The 18,653-nt window shown below is 43.4% G+C and overlaps 1 protein-coding gene across 2 annotated transcripts in view; it reads left to right on the forward strand.

Moving 5' to 3' along the window:
* Positions 1 to 4,688: 4,688 nt before the first annotated feature.
* The window catches only part of TRERF1 (transcriptional regulating factor 1), a 753,074-nt gene continuing 739,109 nt past the window's right edge, over positions 4,689 to 18,653 (forward strand). The window contains exon 1 of one of the 2 annotated variants that reach the window (XM_085612831.1): positions 4,689 to 4,898. The gene's annotated coding sequence lies outside the window, so the exon portion shown is untranslated. The remainder of the gene's footprint in view (positions 4,899 to 18,653) is intronic. The other variant, XM_085612833.1, reaches the window with a different exon arrangement.

Here is an 18,653-nt window from a genome sequence, read left to right on the forward strand (position 1 = left end):
TGGAGGATTCCGAAATTGAAGAGGTCCCTATTAAGAAAAGGAAATATGATGGTAAGGAAATTAAAATGGAAATAGGAGAATTTGTGGATCCTCAAGGAGAGGATATGTTTGATCCGTTGTTGATTCAGCATCCATTATCACCACAGTGGACTCCGGCTGATCATGTGGCCAAGTATATTAGATATTGGATCAGAAGGGAGATACCTAAAGAGGTTAGAACAAGGCTACGTTCAGAGTGCCCAAGGCCTAGTCTAAATAGTAAGGTGGCATATACACCTGAATTAGACCAGATGATGCTGGCCTTTATAAATAAAGGTGGTAGGGACCCAAGGAGAGGACTCGACAAGGGTTTAAAAGGTTGTCAAGACAGGCTTTTAGATGTCTTGGGCCCGCTGACAAAAGTATTTGACATGTGTGAGGAAGCACATAGTAGTAACACTGGTGTGGATGTAATTGAGATGCACCAGTGGCTGCAAAGGGCAATCTGTTTACTTGGGAATGCGAATGCAGCTTTGTGCTTGGAAAGGAGAAAGAGTATACTTTTTTTTGAAAATAGATCCAAAGCTTGCAGAATTGGCTGGCAAGGAGTTGGGTGAGGAAAGCGAAGGCTTACTTTTCGGCGATGACTTTGTGAAGGACATTGCCAAATATGTAGGCACCTTCAATAGCTTACAGAAGGTCCAGAAGGACATTAGAAAGGTTTTTGGAACGGCCGGGCAAACGCGGAGTCGGTTTCCCGGCCGAGGACAAGGCTTCACCAGAAGCAATTTTGGAAGAGGCTCAAGACCCTATGGAGCGAGTTTTGGAGGAGGATATATGTTCTCGAGGTCAGATCAGGGAAGTTTTTTTCCGCAAAGACAACGGGGAAGAGCAAGAGGCTCATGGGCTGAGAGGAGACCAAGAGGAGTTTCAGGTAAGACCTCTAGCAGGCCATTCTGTTACTCGAACAAAATTGGGCGGCAGACTAGCCCAATTTGTTTCACGTTGGGAGGAGATAACTCAAGATCCTTGGGTGTTGGAAACTATTGCTGGTTACAGGATAGGTTTTATCAGTACTCCGGTACAGGTGAGAGTACCAGAAATATTAAGATTCTCAAGAGAGATGGAATTGCTGGTAACAGAGGAGGTTTTGGCATTGGAAGAAAAAGGTGCAATAGAGCCTGCAAGGGAGGTACAAGGCGATTCATAAGCAATTTGTTTTTGGTAGAGAAAAAAGAGAAAGGAACGAGACCGGTAATAAATTTGAGGGAGCTAAACGATTGGGTTGGTTACAATCATTTCAAGATGGAAGGGATACACATGTTGAGAGATTTGTTGAGGAAAGGAGATTGGATGACGAGGTTAGATTTGAAGGATGCTTATCTAACGGTTCCGATGTGTCAGGAGCAAAGAGACCTTTTGCAATTCAGGTGGAAAGGGAGAAGATGGAGATTCAAGAGTCTTCCGTTCGGGCTAACATCAGCTCCATGGTGCTTTACCAAGGTGATGAGGCCTGTGGTAGCTTGGTTGAGATCAAGAGGGATTAGTCTGATTGTGTATCTGGACGATATTCTGATTATGGCAGAGGAAAGGAATCTGGCAAAGGATCAGACAGAATTTGCGGTGAAAGTCATAGAGGATCTGGGTTTTGTAGTGAACAAGGAGAAGTCTTGTGTTATTCTGCAACAGGAAATTAAGTTTTTAGGTTTTGAGATACTGACGTTGGAATGTGTATTGAAGTTGCCGATGGAGAAAGTATGGAGAATCAGGAAGGAAGTGAGGAGAGTCAGGAATGCGGAGTGGATAACTCCGAGACAATTGGCTCGTTTGCTGGGTCTTCTGTCATCATCGATTCAAGCAATTTTCCCAGCTCCTCTGCATTATCGTGCATTACAGAGGTTGAAGGCATACCATTTAAGGAAGGATGCAAGATATTCACAGAAAGTGAGAATGAATCAGAAAACTCAAGAAGAGTTAGATTGGTGGATAATGAGCTTGGATGCTTGGAACGGAAGGGCAATTTTTGGGGAGATGCCACAGATAGAGATAGAGTCGGATGCGAGCATGCACGGATGGGGTGCAAGGTGTGGATTGGTTGCAACGGGGGGACAGTGGTCGAAGGAAGAGGGAAAGATGCATATAAATTGCTTGGAGCTCCTGGCAGGATCTTTTGCGATAAAGAGTTTTGTGAAAGATCAGGTGAAGTGTTGTGTACTTTTGAAAATGGACAATTTGTCAGCAGTTCGGTATGTGAACAAGATGGGAGGGGCACGGTCAAGGGGACTGGCGGAGCTAGCGAAGGAGTTTGGGGAGTTTTGTTTGGAAAGGGAGATAAAGGTTCAGGCACAGTATATACCAGGGCTGAACAACGTCGAAGCGGATTGGTATTCAAGATACCTGAGGGATGTAAGCAATTGGAGACTGAAGAGAGAAGTTTTTCTGAGTTTGGAAAGGTTATGGGGTCCACTGAAGGTGGATCTTTTTGCGGACAGGTTGAATGCTCAGTTGAAGGATTTCTACAGTTGGAGACCGGATCCAGAGGCGAAAGGGGTGGATGCATTTCTACAGATATGGAAAGAGGGAAGGAATTATGCGTTTCCTCCTTTTTCAATGATCCAGAGGTTCCTAAACAAGGTCAGGAGGGAGCAAGCAGAGTTAATACTGATAACCCCTTTTTGGAGAGCTCAGGTGTGGTTTCCGGATGTAATGGATCTTCTGGTGGAGGATCCGGTAGTCTTGCCAAACATAAGGGAAATTCTACTAGATGTTCAGGGGAATGTTCACGAAATGGTAGTGTCAGGGCAGTTACAGTTAATAGCTTGGTTGATTTCAGGAGAATATGGCAGATGCATGGATTATCAAAGAGAGCGGAGGATCTTGTGTCTAAATCCTGGTCAAGAGGGACTTCAAGGTCATATGGTTCGGCATGGAGAAAATGGAATGATTGGTGTATTAAGAGGGGTTTGGATCCCATATCGGCACCTGTGGTAGAGGTGGCAGATTATTTGTCAGAACAGTTTGAAGAGGGTTTGGCGTATAGTACAGTAAATTCAAGCAGGTCGGCGATTTCAGCAGGTCATGCATTGGTAGATGGAGTTCCTGTCGGTCAGCATGCTTTGAGTAGAAGAGTTGTTAAAAGTGTGCGTATTATGCATCCTCCAAGGGCAAAGTATTCATCACTTTGGGATGATTCAGTAGTATTAAGGGAGTTGGAGAGTTGGGGAGCAAATTCTAGTCTAGATTTGAAACTCTTATCATGGAAGTTGGTTATGCTTTTGTGTCTAGTTTCTTTTAGAAGGGTTTCTGATGTAAGAGCTTTGGAGGTGAATTCAAGGTTTTTTCAGCCAGATGGGGTGTGTTTTGAGATTAGGAAAAGAACAAAGACTATGTCTAGAACAATTTTTTATCCTCTTTTTGAGGGGAATAAAGTTTTATGTGTGGTAAGTTGTTTAAAGGAATATGAGAAAAAAACCTTGGATTTGAGATCAGGAAACTGTTCACAGTTATTAATTTCATATGTTAGACCTTATAAGGCAGTATCAACTCCCACTTTAGCAAGGTGGATAAGGGGAGTAATGATTAAGGATGGTGTGGATATTAGTGTTTTTGGAGCTCATTCAGTAAGAGGAGCTATGGCAAGTAAGGCATTCATTAGAGGATTTAGTTTGAATGATATTATGAGATCGGCTGATTGGTCTAATGATAATACTTTCAGAAAATTTTACTTTAAGCCTGTGGGAAATGTGTTGGATTCGGTTTTAGAAGAACTTTGAACATGCATAATATTGGCCTCCGGGCCTTGCTATAAAATGCAGATTTTCCACAGTTTTAATGTATAGAAAATCATGATTTTATTAAAGGCACGGAGGCTAATATTATCCCTCCACTGTGCCCTCCCATGAGTTTTAATAAGTTTGTTTATTTTATAGGTTAACAAAGAAGAAGAGATTTGGCGTTAAAGATGGAAGAATTTTGAAGAAGGAGTATGTTTTAGGGGACTTGGTTCTTTGCAGCTACAAAGAGGAAGATGGCTGCCTGTTCAGGGGATATATGCATGTTCAGTGTTCTAGAGTTTTATTCGTATTCTAATTCCATGTGATGTTGCTGCTGTTTGAGTAGTAATAAAGGAACGATGCATAATATTAGCCTCCGTGCCTTTAATAAAATCATGATTTTCTATACATTAAAACTGTGGAAAATCTGCATTAGTTCTCATTTCTAAAAAATGTCAAAATTTCAGCTAAGAAGAAATTACACATTTTGTGGTGTACATTTATGGTTTTGGGTAAACTTTTTCAAATACCTAAAGGCAATTCTGTTCAATGAACGCTAAATAAAAAAAAACACTCGAAAACTATATATCGGTGAGAGAAAATGAATTGTCATGCCAAACAATCATAATACTATAATTACTCAAAAGGAAAATTCGGACCCCGTCACCTCGACCGGCTACCATTCGTTGTACCTAGCACCACCAGTAGCAAACAAGGTAAATTATGTACAGATTTAAAAGAAAAGCAGTGGCAGTTTGCCACAGCAGAGCACGCAGAAAGTGACAGTAGTTAATGAACAAGCAGAGCAGGAAACTCGGATGTGCCAATGCAGCACGGGCATACTTGCGTCCAACCCATATCTGTCAGCGGCGGCCAATCAGCAGGCGCGTTACATCCGACCTGCAGGAACTGCCTTCCATTTCAACTTCAGGAACTGGCTCAGCTCTTGAGTTGGCTCGACAGCTCCACAGTCCTGCAGCGAGCGCTCCGCAAGACGTTTTTTTTCTCTGTACTTCAGCCCATAACATTTAGGCGGAGGGATACTGCCCTCCTCATTTTTTCAACTTTTTGGACAGCGATCTGCGCTGTTTGCTTGATTTACACCTGGAATTAAAAAGAGAAGCCAGTGTGCAGGGAATGTATCAGGTACCTACTGTTAATTAAGTGCTCGCTGTGGTGCAGCCGGGCGGGCTGTCATTTGTAATTTATTTCCTGTCTTAATTTCTAGGGTAGGGCTTGCGCATGGGGTGTAGGGTTATTTCCTGCGGAGCGTTTCTTGTTTGCAGCAGGCGCTATATCCATTTTTAGCACAGTATTTGTTATGCAAGAAAATAAGATATTACTGATGCAGCTGTAAAATAATAATTTTGCGAAAAGCGCCTGAACAACCCTGTCATGATTCTCGTGTAGGGCTTCTCAATTTGCACTTGTCACACACACGTTTAATACGGAAGGAAAAAATGAACACTTTTTCTGTCGATTCACTTGCAGAACTGATATACATTAAACACAATGTTTGCACGCTTTCGGTGTGCCAGAGCTAGGCGCGGCCTCACTTCTCTGCTGTAAGATTTATTTTCCTTAATTGCTGTCGGAAGGTATTGACATATGGTATGCTGTTTCTAATAAACGATGCCATAACTCGTAGTTTAAATGTAAATTAATACTTTTTAGTGGCTTGTGGTATGACATGCAAAACACTTCAGAAATATATAATATAGAGGGTGCACATCTGTCCTATCCGCCCTTTCCGCTTGTCTCCATTCTATGGGTCAGTATGCAGTCTATGAACGTGGATATGACCTACATACGTGAGCCTTGGTATGACGCACGCCTGTGCTTAATGAGTTATTATTTCATTTTTTTACGTGTTTGTAATGGGTCTTCGAGGCATTGCGAACATTCTCCAGGTACTCACGAATACCGGTAATGCACAAAATTAATATCCTGTGCAATGAGAAAACCATACGTTCTGACCTTGCTGCACCTCTGGCTATCTATGTAGGAAAATAAACCAGTAATACCAGGCGAAAAAAGGAAATACATGTAGCCCAACATGTTGCTTACAGTGGCACATGTTCCTCCATTGTTGTTAAGGTTAGTACATGCAAAATTGGGTTACGTTTTCAATGCACATTTAAAAAAATGAGGCCCAGGTAGTGAATTTGAAGGATATATGGGTATTTCGAAATATTACAGCGCCACAGCAGAATATTCCTTACTGTACAGTGTGAATCTGAACGGTGCTAGTGGTACTTGTAAAGCCCAGCTGTGTGTATGTGTTAACGCAAAGTATGTTACAATCAATGTCAGGTATGTTTCTGAATTAACTGTGAAATGAGGTTGTATCACTTCACGTTGATGGGGGACTTTGTAGACATAGCAGTGATGTGTTAGGGGAGCATGTAAATCTGTTTGCTTGGAAATTGTTAAACTGCAGAAGAGCTTATCATTTAGTAAGAACTGGCCAACTGTTTAATGCCTATTTTCTCACAACTATTAATCCGTTGTTTGCTTGAACACCACAGCAGCATACATTGCCTTTGCATGAAAGATGCTTAACAACTCAAGCTGGTCATTCATTAGATGGTTTGAAACATTTGCAGATATTAATGTGATTTGAGAAATGCTTTTCTCGGTCACTGCAGTTAATTTAGGAAGCTCTGACTTCAGTGCCTTAACGAGTAGGCCACACCATGGCATTGGCTACTAAAGAAGCAGCAACTATATCCGGAGTCTCAGTTTCAGGCGTTTTTAGGTCGAGCCTACCCGATAGCGAAACTGTGTAGTTGAAAAAGACCTATTGTGCACATGCACTTACCAAGATCTTCCAGTAGGTTTAAAACCCACCCATTGCTTACCCTTGGTTGGCTATAATATTACTCTCATTACCTTTCTTCTTATTCGATGACGTGCCTTGTCTATCTTTGCCTGTGCCTCTCCAGATCATTGCCTCTTTACTATCACCTTGATTTGTCTGATTTGGGTTCTTCCACTGCTTACTTTTAGGGAACTACTTTTTTCTTTTCGATTAGAAACTCTATGAGAGTGCATGCGTTTTCCTGCTCTCTTGCTCTCCCTTGGGTGCGCCCTTCAAATACCACCGCCTCCATATTTCTCTCTTGTGTACTTCTCCCCATTCCTTGTGTTGCTGTCACTCTTGCGTGCTGCTCACTCTCGAGTGGCCTGTGTTCTTCTCATTCAGGCCCCCACTCTGTTGTGTGCTTCTCTCCGTGTTGCTGCCTCTCCTACGCTCTGGGTTACTCTCTGCGTGTTGCGCTCCCCCACCACCTGCTGCCTCCACCCACTACCCCTTTGCCCCCCATCCTTGCATGTTTTTATATAACGATCCAAGATGGCAGACATCACTTGGATCGGTAAATAAAAAACAAAGAAAATGGCATCTATGTCATTCCAGTGGTGCGGGCATTTGTTATAATACTTTTTCGGGCCAATGAAACAATGAGATCAGTTGAGTCATTACACCTCTTTTTTCTACTTTTTTAATCGATTTTGTACATCATCTGGAAAAATCATTCCCCCAGACAGTGTACAGCTTTGGGAAAAGGTGTTGACAAACCGCTTGGTTTCAATGCTTGTTTGGATTTGCCTACTTTTTAAAAATTTGGCAGGATTGGAGCTGTGTGTGCCAATGCAGTAGTTTGGTGGACGGATGTGGGGTTCAGCAAGGATCAACTTATCTGCCAAAATGTATCCACAGTTTGTTTTGCTCTAAATGAGCATTGAATCACTCATGTTGAGGGTGATATTCTAGGGTTAATGCACACACTTCGTAATCCACTAATCGGGGTTCCCTTATAAAATGGACTGCCCAAACATAGAACATGCAGAAAGTAACAAGCTCCAATGAACACAGAGCACCCAGCTTCTCGGGGATGAATACAGGGACCATGGTGACCAAATCCTTTTATTTCATTATGGACACTATGCTCATTCCTGAACTTTTTTGTCTGCTAGCCTAATACAGACCGGGGTGTTATAGTCTTGTTTTTCTTCCATTGAACTAATTACCCTTAAACATCTGAATAAGTGATTTGATGGGGAAAATTTCAGGACTGGAGCCATTGTTAGTAATGACCTGGAGGGAAGTGGTAAACCAAGGAGGGACCGAGGACTGTCATGAGGAAAAGGGAAACTTGGAGTAGTGAAGATTACTGATAAGTAACCAGTGCATTGTCTCCTTGCCTCTTTTCCTTATCACAGTGTGTAAATAAGAGGCTGTAGTGACCAAAACATAAAACACAGCAGAAGAGTCGTACAGCCACATGAAGAAATGGTTAAAATTAACCCAGTTAACAAAGGAAATACAACATACACTGCCTCTGGGAACAGACCATCAAAGGGCTGAGACTGCACTCAATAAGGGCACTCCCATGAGTGCACCAAAATTGTAGAAATACAAACAATAGTGAGAATTGAACGTGGTAGGGGAAAACCATGTAGCAGCAATTCAAATATCTGTCATGAAATCCCCCTCCTTAGCCCAGAAGAAGCCGTCCTCCTTGTGGACCTACTTTGAAACCCAGAAAGGAGAGGAATATGGGCCAGATTCGAAGTCAAGCTGATGGCAAGACGAACACAGACACTTTCGAGTCTGCACTGGAAGTTTACATCAAAGCAGATAATGACCGAAAATAAATATACAAAAATAATATACAAGTTATCAGAATCTCAAAATTCTTCCATGCTGGACAGATAGACCCGACCAAGAGTGTCAAAGTTTGAGCTATCTGGATCAGACTCACCAGTGCAAAGCAGGAAAAACTAAATTCTTTGATAGATGGACCTGAAACAGGAAATGTTGATAAAAGATAGGGGTCGGGCAAATGGCCAAACTCTCTTTCAAGAGATGAGCGTAAGATTCCCTACAGAGAAAAGCATCCAACTTGTCCAGGTGTTTAAGAAATTCAACCTTGACTGTCTCCTTTTTCAGTGACATGTCTTCCAGTTGCTCGAAGGGAGGACTTATCAGGGCCTGAGGGACCAAAGTATTATCCCAGGCTAGGTCTGGTGAAGCAACCAAGAAGCAAAACCTGCTTTTGTGTTCTTACCACCTAGGGACAGAACTCTGGAAGTAAAATATTTAGAATGTGCCACAGCTGACCCATTATGTCCATAATTTAATTAAAGATGTCTAGGTAAAGGGAAAAATCACCAGTGAGCAGAGAAACCCCTTGAAAATCTCTGCCATAGTCTGAGGCACCAAAAGGTAGGCAGCAAAAATCAAATGGAGGTGGAGCGATTCCCAACAAAGGAAGGTTTGGGCTTTGCTGACTTGAAAGGATGAACAGCTGCACAATTTACTGTTCATGTAAGTCATGGCTAATTGATTGTTTTTATTGATCAGATGGGTTTACCCTTTGAGTTAAGAAGAAATAAAAATGTATTGGCACCCAGATTGCCTTCCTCTTCTTCCAATTGGATAACAAGCCAGTCTCTTGGGCAGAGTCCAGAACCAGGCAGGCACTCCAGGCCTTGAGGAGGGCAAAAATCTTCAGACCAATGAGCAGTGCGAGTGAAGTTCCACTTCCCTGGTGGGATTATTCACCTAAGACATCAACCCAAGTAGATCACTAAATACCGCAGGACAGGAAAGGGGAACTCCTATACAGAAAATCTGGCATCCATCATGGAGAACATGGAAAATCAAAGGTTTCATGTACAATCTTACTAACCTACCATAAATACGCATGCCTCCATGATACCGTGAGACTGTGACCATTGGTGAGCGTAAGCCACCTGACACCTATGAGCGCCAGCAAGTGGACCTCATTTTCAGAACTCTGGCTGGAGTGAGTAACACTTGACCTGCTGCAGTTCCCAACAGGGCCTTCATAAATTACCTGCACTGGTGCTGGAGAATATTGGACTTATTGATTGTTAGCAAGCTGCGGAAGGAGCAAATTATTCTGCAGACCATAGGGTAGGCTTAGAGTTTGATGAACACACTGTTGATCTTAGACTGCTCAAGCAACATTGTAAAAAGCTTGAGCGTGGTTGGCGTGTCGATTTCTGTGCTTCGGCAAAAAAGGTTCTTAGAGAAGCTCAGAAGGTGTATTACCAGGCCATCAGAAAGGCTAAAAGTCGCTATTATGCTGACTGTATTGAGTCGGCCCGTAATAATTCGAGTGAAATCTTTTCTATTGTCCAGAGCTTTATGGCCCCAAAGGCTATGATGTCTAAATTCCCGACTTCTTACGCCTGGTGTGAACAGCTTTCAAATTATTTCACTGATAAATACGGGCCATTCAGAGGACATTTGTCAGCCAGAACCTGTTTTTGGGTGCGGCCCCTATAGTTGCCCCAATGCTTTCTGCCTTCGCCTATGTCGACCCGTCGGAGACCCTGAGAATTTTGAAATCTATGAAATCGGGGTCTCCGGCGGATCCGTGTTCAGCTAGATTACTGGCCTCTATTGCCGATGTTGTGAATGAGGAGGTTAATTTACTTATTAACCTCTCCCTTAAGGAGGCTGTTGTTCCGTCGGAGTGGAAACAAGCCAAAATCCTTCCACTGTTAAAAAAGCCCTCACTGGATCCGGGAGTTCCAGGGAGCTATCGTCCCATCTCTCTGCTTCCCTGCCTTGCAAAAATCTGTGAAAAAGCTGTTAATAAACAGTTTACTGACTTTGTAGAGGGCTCTAGTCTTTTGCATCCAGCCCAGTCGGGCTTTAGAGCCGATTATAGTACCGAATCTGCTTTGCTAGAGGTTTCGGAAGCTTTTCGCCAGTGTTTAGACTCAGGAGGTAGCGCAGCCCTCATAATGTTAGATCTGTCGGCTGCGTTCGATACTGTCCCTCATGTTTTGCTCTTGTCTCGACTAGCAGACATTGGTGTCACCGGACGAGCCTTAAAGTGGCTGGAGTCTTTCTTGGAGGGACGCCCGCAACAGGTCTGGTTGCCACCGTTTTCATCCCTTCCGCAGCTGGTTACCACAGGTGTTCCACAGGGGTACTCTTTGAGCCCCCTGCTATTTAATATATATGTCACCCCTTTGGTCTTCTTGGCGGAGACATGTTGCGCAAAGATTGTGGCATATGCCGACGACACCCAGCTCTTGTTTACCTGGGGTAAATCGGATTTTTCCACCGTGAAGGTGCAGGAGTGCCTGACAGCCGTTTTTCAATGGCTCTCGGCAGCTCAACTAAAATGCAATGAAGAGAAGACTGAAATCCTTCTCTACGGTAATTTTCCTCCTCGCTTTAGGGAATCCCTTTTTTCCTTCTGACTTTCCCCTACCCCTGTGCTTAGGTCTTCCACCAAAATTCTAGGGGATTGGTTCGATGAGCAGCTGTCCTTCTCAACCCAGATTAAGAGATTGACGGGGAGCTGCTTTGGGATACTTAAGTCTCTTAAGAAGTTCCTTCCACTGCTCCCAAGACCAGCGAAGGAAACAGTGGTCCGGGCTTTGATCCTCTCCCGGGATGACTATGCCAATGGGCTGTATCTGGGCCTTCCTGATTACATCTTTAAAAAATTGCAGGTGGTCCAGAATGCGGCAGCCTGGTTGGTTTTGAATATTCCGGCGAGGTCGAGTATGGCCCATCACCTGCGCGCGCTTCACTGGCTTCCGATCAGGAAGCGGGTGGAGTTTAAGGCTCTGGTGATAGCTCATCGTGCCTTATATGCTGGTGGTCCGCCATATCTCAGGAAACGTTTTGCCTTTTATGTGCCTACTAGGCATCTGAGATCGTCTTCTTAGCTGCTTGCTAAAATTCCTCGGGTTCGCCTCCAGAGAATGGGGGGCAGATCCTTTGCTCTCAGGGCGGCTACGTCCTGGAACTCTCTTCCTGTCTCATTACGCGCCATCAAAGAGATCAATCAGTTTAAAAAGCAGCTTAAAACTTTCTTGTTTTAACTCTCCCCTTCTGGATCCTCACAGGCTCGCGCCGGGACGCTCCTAGGAGTAGCTGTGCGCGCTATAAAAATTCAATAACATAACATAACTGCTGGCCACCATGTTAATGGAGGCCCGGACAGTTGCCTCCTCTCCCATGCCAGAAACTGTGCCTTCAGCTGAACTGCAGCAGCTCTGGTGAAGCTACTGGAGTTTTTAGAAAGCAGGAACCATGTTTAATGCACACAAATGGCAACATTTGTGTTCTTTCCCAATAACAAACTTCCAAATGAGTAGTTTGTTATTGAAAATCAAAAAAATGAATAGCCCAAACACGCTGAGAGGTTTCTCACAGAGCATGGGGTAATTTATTTTATTTCCCTTTTGCGTTCACTAGAGTTTCTCTAGTTGTCCCAAACAGGAAAATTGTACATTGAAATAACCACCCTAAGTAGGTCTGACATTCTGACCTTTACTGACCATTTGCCCTTTGCAGATGGACCATCAGTCAAAATTGCGAGTAAACCCAGCAGGGGCTACACCATCGGGATCCTGGTGTTCCCCCCTACTCTAAATAGAGCAGGGAAACTGCGAGTTTAGTGGACAGGCTACCTACCTCTTTTTGGTGGATATCATCAAACTCAATGACTTACAAGTCTGTATATGCCATAGAGAGAGATATGGGGCCATATTACAAAAAGTGTCCTGTGGGCAGGGCCGGCATTTCTAAGTAAAGAATGGAAAACCAAATGGTTTTAAAGTATGCTTTAAAACTATTTGTTTTGCTTTCTTTACTTAGAAGCAAATGCAGGTCCCCATCACCATGAATCAGCCCCCACGGCAGTAAAATCGGGCCCCAGCTTGGCTGCCGGCCAAAACGCCTGGTAGCCAGTCTGGCCCTGCCTTTGGGTGCAATGGGCGTTTGTGCCTGCTTTACGTGTCCCCGGGGCACTTTAGGATTACAGAAGGGGCAGCAGACGCTTGTGCTGCCCCATCTGTGATACCAATAGCGCTGGCTCACATAAAGTGCCAGCGCTGTCTTCAAGAAGGCGTTCCCTCATTTGCATGGGGGTGTGCCCCATGCAAATGAGGGAATCATCATGCCTCTACACCCACACTCTATTACCGACACGGGTGCAGAGGCAAAGAAGCCCACTGTCAATGCATCTCCTGAGAGCAGCCTTCTGCAGGGGGTGTAGGGGGTCCCATGGACCTCCCAAACATCCCCTTGCAGGCTGCAATCATTGACTGCACCCGCCTGCAAGGGGATCTCTATTCCCCTTCAAAAGTGCGGGCGGGTTACCACCTGCATAGTGAAACACAGAGTGACTGTAAAGCATCTGCTCCCTATTTTACGTGAATGCGCTGCCCCCAGGGCAGCACGAGTTTGCGGCTGCTCTGGGGGCAGCGCATTCCCCATAATGCTGTGCACTTTCCTTCATTGCTCCGTGCGCTCCTTTTTAAAGGTACACCGGCGCAATGAAGGAAAGTGCGCTGCTGGTGTAATGCGGCCCCATGGTGCCTTAACCAATCCATATTTTAAATAGTGGTGCACCTGCACATCCATGCATTGTAGAAAGCCAGCTAGGGATCAGATCCTTTCTTGAGAGCTTTCGTGTCAACTTAGAGCCAAAGGTCAGGCTCGGAACAACAGGTTAGAAAGACCCTAGCATTTACTTTCAGGAATACCCTACAGACAGGAGCTAAAACCACTATAAGCCAGAGGATACAGGTAAAAAAACAGGATATTCTTGATTTGGGGGGGAGGAAGGTAGGGTAGGGCAGATGTAACTTGTGGTAGAAGCAATTGTTAAAAGATTTATAATTTGTCATGTGGCGGCATTTACCTTATGTTCGCAGACTGGAACAATGAAGAGTAATTAGGGGGTAACTTTTCTTATGGGCTTTACAAAGTAGTAATCTGTGGCACTTGATAAAGGAAAAGGTAAATTGAGCTTCTTTTACAATCACCAAAGTCGCAAAAACATTGGCTTTTCATTTGAAAGTATTTTGAATTGTGTGACAAACGATGATCTCATCTTCAGTGAATAGTAAAAAAATAAATGTAAAGTACAATGAAAAACAGGCCTCATGGGACATCACTGAGATTTCTAAACTGAGAGATGTGATGTCCTGCACTGTCCTATGATTCTTTGCAGATATTGAAGCTGACTACTAGACAAATAAATATCAGTTCTTCTGATACCTCCAACCCGACATGCAATTACGCACTATATCAAATGTCTTACTAAATTCCATTTTCAACCCACACAGGCTTAAATTCTACTGAGGGAAATGGAGAAACACAGAATAGTCTTATTCTGCTGCTCACTGGTAATTCATACTCCTGATACCTTTGAAAAGTTCAGACAGACATGGGAGAAAGACGTATGGACACTTACAACAAAGATTGTAAGAAGTCAGTATGGTCCCTTGCGAAACCTCCATTACAACCCAATTTCCGGTGCACCAGCTCAAATAGCTACATTCTACATACTTTAAACTGAGACTGTGGTGATTCTGACAAATAAGATCCTCTGAGTGTCTGCAATGCGAGGACTAAACTGGAGACTTTTTTCCAACCTACGTTTGTCTATGTAGTAGGATAAGGCTCTTCTAGTAGTGAAATTATCAGACACTGGAAGCTGTATCGAGATGGAAACTGAAAGATGATCTCAAACTGGCATTATTGCAAATATCGTTTGATGTCGACTTTATCAAATATAAAATGGCACTCTTATGGATTGGCCTTGTCACAGCCAAAAGATACATAGCGAAAGTTGGCATAATAAAGAACCTCCAGACCCAGAGGGGTGGAAGCGTGGTCTAGATCAATGCAGGACCATACATATAATGCTGAGGGTATCCCTAAAAGCCCCTTAAAAAAGGGGGGAACTGGAGCTGTTACCGGGGAAGTGACAAAGATGTGAACACATGACAAATTTCAAAACATAGCTTTCGGTTATAGTTGTTTATGTGCCAATACAGTAACACCAAGTTGTATATTTGAAATAAAAAATATATAGTCATGATGTATTTCACTGCCGTATTATTACTAAATGGCAGTAAAAAGTTTGTTAAAAACAAAAAAGACGGTTTGATGAACTGTTAAGGTGAGAAACCTTAATGGATGCAATGAGAGCAAAATGCGTTTACAACAAGCAGCAGTTGTAGATATTGATCCTTTTAGGAACCCAGCTGAGGGAATTTACTGGTATGATCATCTCATGTAACAGGTGATTTGTTTAGAAAGTTGTAATATTGGAAAATATGCTTTAATATGTAATTTCAGACTATTGTGCCCACCTGAATATGCAGAGAACACCAGTACGAATGAGTTTGAGAAAATCCGACTCGTACTAAAGGTAGTCAGCATTGTTATTGTCACAGGAGCAGTCAGTTGCACTATTATTTTCCTGTAGTGAGATGGAGTTGACTTACTTTGGGATGTGGTCCGCGGTGGGCCATCCACAGTAGGGGAGCAGAGCATCTCCTTTAGAGAATAGAGAAGAGTTCGAAAGTGACACATGCAGGAGGATTTTTGGAGCAGGGAAAGATCGTGATAGTAGCAAAGGAGCCAGAGCACGGACTCAGAAGTGTACATAGGGGGCAGTTTATCCACCCCAGAGGACTTTGCTGATGAAGAAAAAGGAACCAGACCTGGAAGGATTTTCGGGCAGGAAGAAGACCAAGAGGCTAGGGCTCTTCATCGCCAAAGTGAAACAGCCCTGGAGAGTTGTGGCTGGTCTACGTGTGTGAAAAGTGTCCTTGGGTCGATGGGCTACAGGGTAGGCTCACAGAGGTTTACCTCTTTGAGCATGGGCACCTGGATTAACTGTAGGTGTTTTTTTAAATATAATTTTTTATTATTACTTTGAGAGACTTAATGAGGAATACAGGCATGCACCGAACAGGGGGTTATACAGCCCAACTAGGAAAAACGAAAGGGCTTTGTTTGAGGGAGTACTTTACCTACGTCTTTAGAGGTAGTGGTCACTGGACACTGGACTTGATGGAGCAAGAAGAAAAGCACAACCAGACTTATCAATTGAGTTTTTTTAATATGTTTGATCAATACCTTTTACCGAAAGGTCCATTCATTCAATCAAACAATTTTTCAGTCAGAAGAGATGGTCTTCCCAGCTATCAAGCCTGGTACACCATATAAGATATTTTCCAGGTATTGTCACAGGTTTGGTAAATCTCAACTGGTCTGGATTGACAAGGTATAGTAGGCCAGTGTCTAGATGGGGGGAGGAACCAAACTCTGATGTATATTTTTGCTTCTTTGTTGATTAGGGCTATGGGACGCATTATTCTGGGACTTTGCATGGCTTGAGAAGCATTGATATCATCGAATTGAATATTGTTTTCCTGAGCCCCTTAAAACTAAGAATGAAATAAAAGAAATTCCATTGTCGCCAAGAGGACTGATTCAGTTTCTTTATAGTAAGGAAACTGGACCTCATGTCTTCCCCACCTTCATGAAACATAGTTCCCTTAATGTCTCAGCCCTGCTTATGGGGGCTTCTTTTTCCTCTAAGATAGCTGTGGGTATCTCGGGTAACTATGTTTGCCAAAGGTATGCTTGTTTCCCATCTTCCGAAACAGACTGCGCCACCTGCAGAGCTGCATAAAAGATCCAGAATGAGAGTGACTTGCCTTACTCCGTTTTAAATTCCCTAAGGCTTTTTGGGATTTCTATATAAGCTTTGATATATTTTGCTTTAACTTGAGCTGCAAAACTTCTGTCAGTTTTAGTACTTTTTTTTTCGGAACACTTTCCTAGCTTTTAATAGCACTTGCTCCTCCCTGTTCTTTGATACCACCAGTTATCCTAGTGCCCCTTTCAGTTTCTTACTGAATACCAACAACCCTCTCTCTTTGTTCTGCATCTTTATTTTTCTGTGTTCCTTTTCCAAATTATCCTATTCTAATTCCCAGTTGGGTTGGGCAGAATGTTTTATTCTGCCTGCGGAATTGACAGAATTTGGCGATTCCAAGTCACTCTTGTAATGCAGAGTTTTGGCCAAATCCCACTAACCACTGTGTGGCAGAATAATTTTCCACGAGGCTCCAGAAATATGAGCACGAGTGAGATTTGACGTCCCCTAAGGCCACTTTCTAACTTGGGCGGTTGCGATCAGGGGGCCCCTGCTCGAGGAAATTTGACTTGACCGGCAGCAAATCAACTCGAATGGCCATGTGCTCTTGCATGGTGCTGTTCACGCTGATATTTCAACGTTTGTCACGCTACTAGCGCTAAATTGCAGTGCAACATGCATATTTCTACCTGTTGGCGGAAGTCCACGGAATCTCACTGAGTTTTTATGTAACTGCGGAATTCCACATAGTTGAACTCTGTGTATTGTGCCCACCCTTAATCCCCACATCTCTTTCATGCTGATGATATGGCTCTGAGTCTTTCTCTAATGCTCAGCCTCATCACATCCTAGATCCTAGCTATTCCCACCTCACCCCCTCATTCTGTGCGAAATATTGAGTGATGGAATTGCTAAGCTTCTGTCAAGTTAATTGAGCTCTACATAATGCCACCCTGAAACTCCACTTACCTGGCGGTTTGTATTTAAATTGAAAATTCAATAACAGCAGGCAAGGAAATGGATTGTAATTTAGCTTCTTCCAAGCTAGTGGTGGTATTGAGAGATACCAGGGTAAGATCTATTGGGATGTGTGAACAGTGTATAAATGCGAGAAGGAGACATCTGTCTTCCGAAATCTAAAACCCTCAAGGAATCAATGAGCTCATATACTCCATGCATTTTTGCAATTGCTGCAATGAAATGCTTACTGCTTGGGATCTGTTCCTTGACCTATTGTTTCCTGCTAACATGATTTTGTTAACTTCACCTAACACTGCAGCCATTCCTTCACTGAAATTCCATAATTGGTCAAGTTACCACTGAGAAATTCCACCTGTTTAGAATTTGGGGCATATACTGAACATACCGCCAATACTGTGGTCTGTGACATTCCCTTCATTATACCATTTCAACCCTCTTGATTGTTCCATGTAACAGTAGCCCTGCATTACAAATCCACATGTATTAAGATAGCAACCCTCAAATTTTAGAGAAGGACAGCAACTGTCTGAGCATGCCTTTTCCAATAAGGTTAGGACATATAACTTTTTGTTAGGGACATTGAACTCCTGTACATCAAACAAGCTTACTTGTTCCATGTTGGTTCTGTTCAATCATCCTCACCCTCCATATGCTCTACAGCCTTTGCAGATTTATTAGCCCATAACAATCCCCTTTTTGTGAATCAGGTTCCTCCTACAGAGCCTCTATCGGACATACTGAGAGGCCTATGAGAATCTGTGCCCCCAGTTTCTGAGCTGATTTACATGCAGTGGGGCAGGCAAATGCTTATTATGAGATTGCCATTTCACCACAGGTTTACCCCCCCACCTCCTCTGCAGCCTTTAAAGTCACAGAGCGAGGATGCACAGCTGAAAAGGACATTGCAATATCAAGACGTCTAAAAATCAGGGAGGAGATTAACAAATGAGACTCCTCACTTAATGTGCACTTCTGAAAATGTGAAAGAAGAGGAAAAAGGCTAGATTCAGTAACAGTTGTCTGGTTAGGGTAACCAGAAGGACCAATGGCCAATGCATGTAGATTTCCTGGAGGAGTGGGTCACTAAGTTACTAAAGCTCAAGATTTCATCGTCCTCTCTGTTGGAGGCTTCTATTCCTTCTCCACATTCTGGCCCTTTTCGCAAAGTCTATCCCTGCCCAGCAGCTGAATTACAGGAAAGGGATGTAATTCTGCAGGAGGCCAGGATAAGTGGGCCAGTACTAAAAAAACATAAGAGTACACCTCTTCTCAGACTATCCAGGCCACTCAAACTGAGGCGTTCTTGCGGGTTCACAGGAAAAAGGTCTGAAATAGTTGCTGCTCTTCTTGGTGCACCTTAGTGTCATAAAGCCTGGTCTTTCTCAGCACAGGAGGAGGTCTGGGATTGGATGGCGTAATAGTGTTCCACAGGTTCCTGAAGTCAACGAACTAGTCATAC

Source organism: Triturus cristatus, chromosome 6 (assembly GCF_964204655.1).
Source record: "Triturus cristatus chromosome 6, aTriCri1.1, whole genome shotgun sequence".
Taxonomy (NCBI): Eukaryota; Metazoa; Chordata; class Amphibia; order Caudata; family Salamandridae; genus Triturus; species Triturus cristatus.